This window comes from Lycium barbarum, chromosome 10 (genome assembly GCF_019175385.1).
Source record: "Lycium barbarum isolate Lr01 chromosome 10, ASM1917538v2, whole genome shotgun sequence".
Taxonomy (NCBI): Eukaryota; Viridiplantae; Streptophyta; class Magnoliopsida; order Solanales; family Solanaceae; genus Lycium; species Lycium barbarum.
The window spans coordinates 29132475-29135489 of NC_083346.1; positions in this window are offsets into that span (position 1 = coordinate 29132475).

The following is a 3015-nucleotide window of genomic DNA, read 5'->3' on the forward strand; positions in this document are numbered from 1 at the left end:
AAAAACAAACTCCAAACATCAATTTGTCAAAACAACAACAAACTTAACAAGATCATTTTGCAATAATGCTGATTTTACAATGTTTTCAAGCTTTTTCAACAGAGCTTTCTCTGTCAACGGCTTATGTAGTGGGGTAATACGTGAAGCCTCTCAGCTAAGCTCTTCATTTGATTTAGACTAACTTTTCATATTTGAAATTTAAGACTCACTTCTTCAAAGCATTATACTTCAATTGCTATAAATTCGAAAAATGCTATTGCCCTTGTTTTTTTTCTGAAGTTATCTAATACTAGACAACAAATTATTATTTTTTTTCAAAAAAAAGAAAAGAAAAGAAAATGGATACAGGTGAAATGGGGGTAATCAAGTAGGGTGACCTATAAAATTCTTAGAATTTTTTCTTAACGGTTAAAATTTGGAAAATATTTACCCGGTTTAGTTAGATATTGGGGTCTCAAAAGTAGCAAGAGCTTTTTTTAACAAAATATATACAAATACGGTGAATACATACAACTTACATATAACTTGTTGTATAGAACCCGGTCAACTTGCACACAATTTTTTTGTTGTTTACAACTTCGATCAAAACATACAACTTGCATACAATTATGTTGTTATATGTATTTTGTAAGTTGTGTGTATGCCACTATATATAACTTCTTTATGTCTTCCTTTTCGAGCTTCACTATGAAATTACAACCAAAATCAATTCTTGTCTTCATCAAACTCTCTCAAAATTGAGATGTAAATTTAAAAGAATATTCCTAATCGTTTGCAACAACACCCAATCCAAACAAACACCAATTTCTCAAAAGGCCACTTCAAATTCAAAATTTCAAAAATTTTAATGGTTAGTTTTTTAATAAATTTAAAATTCAGAAATTGAGAAAATAAAACACTAGCTCCATTATTTTGAGTTTGAGTTTCTTATTTCAATTCATTTGACTTGCTTTGAACTTGAATTTGTTAGAGACCTGGCTACTGGGTCTTTGGGGATTGAAATCAATACTTTAGAGGTCAAGTTATTGGAGCCTAAAATGAAGAAGATTGGAGGCTACTCTTTGTAAGCAATTAGTAAATATAGTTATGTCAAGATAATTAAATGGGAACCTCCTTCATAACGATAATTATGTTTATAATTATACATCTATGAATAAAAATTTCAAACTTTTTGTCACTCCCCAAAACCCTGCTAGTATGGACCATGCTCTATATGCAACTACTATAAACTTGTAACAAAGTGTATGACATAACTTGTGGGACAAATGAGAATTGTAAATGGCTTCTGTACATAACTGTGGCCACTGGCCTATGGTATGCAATTGTTGTAGCACTGAATACAAGTAGACCCGTGCATTCTGTCTATGAAGCCTCTATGAATATCTATGATTGAACAATTGATACAAGCATGGGGACAAGGCCCCGATCTACCCGTAATCTTTGTACATAAGGGTACTAGACCTTACTCGGCTCCAGATAGAGATGAAGCTTACAACACATTCGCTGAATGTTACCTAGTGAGAATGCCTGCCAACCTATATATCCGAACCTATAGTGTGAAATATAACAAATGCAGCGTCCCCGACATAAGGGAAGTCAATACAATTTGTTTTTCGAGTATGCAAGGCAGATAGAAAAGCATATACAAATACTAAAACTGAAGAAGATACATACGAAACACAATTGAAATATATACATTAGTAGGCCAAAGAATACTCCATGAAGTCACATGATACATCTTACTATACTGAGATCGTTCTGAACATTCTTCCAAGTCTTTCTGATGATATCTTTGAGTCGCCATGTGGAGCGAAGTTCTGGATCGTTCACAGAAGTACTTGGGATCATGGTACATTAGATCAATCTTTAGTTGACTTTATAACATACAAGAACAATGAACACATAAATCAAATGAACACATAACAAATAATTTACCGAGCCACCACGGGTCTCATTCATCGGTGATAACTGCTGAGCCACATACTGGCCTCGTATACATCTGATATGAGCCTGTAACTGCCAGACTAATGAGCCTATACCTGCTAGACTTGTGAGTCTATAACTTCCAAAGTGATGTCACCCGGGCCCTTAACTGTAAATCATACACACACATACAAATACACACTCAAGATTTTCTTCGTTAACTTGAGAAATATTCATATGATTCTTATGCGATCGTTCATGTGGGAAACATGTGTAACCACCCGTTTTGGTCATTATTGCACTTTTGACCCATTTATCCTCGTTGACCCTGCCGTTAGTATTATTTTGACCCGCGGGGTGGGCGACACGACTTTCGAGATCATCAGATGAGTTCTAGTAGCATTTGTGAAATCTAGAGTCTTAAGTGAAATGACTTTGACCAATAGTTGGCTTTTGGGTAAACATTCCCGCAATGGAATTTTGACAGTTCCACTAGGTCCGGAATGTGATTTATGACTTAGTGAAGTCATCGGTTTGGTTCTCGGGATTTGGGTGTGATTTGACTCTTTGGTGGAGAAACTAGTTAAGTTAAAGATTTAGAGTTGACCACGATCAATGTCGGGTCAAGATGACCCCGTGCTGATGTTTTGAATGTTCCAACAAGTTCGTATGATGATATTGGACTGGTCCCCAACTTTTGGTGAGATTTCAAAGAGTTTCGGATGGATTTGGGTTGTGTCGCGCTCGTATTCGAAGTTTTGCTGTATCTTCTTTGGCCATAAAAGTTACCATATTGATCAAACGACCTTTGTTTTATTTTTTGATTAAACCATTAGATCCGTATAGTAATTACGAAGCCATAGCAAAAAGAATCATCGCATTTCGCCTTCGTATGAGGGAGTTATGGTCATTTTAGTGCGGACAACTATTGCTGTACCTGATGGGTTGCCGTGGCGGGCCAGCCATGGCAAAAATATTTGTGTATTAAAAATCAGACTGCGTTCATTTTGTATTTTGAGCATAACTTGAGTTCTAGAGCTCTATTTGAGGTGATCTTCGCGGTGTTGTTCTCGTCTGAATGAGGGGGGGGGG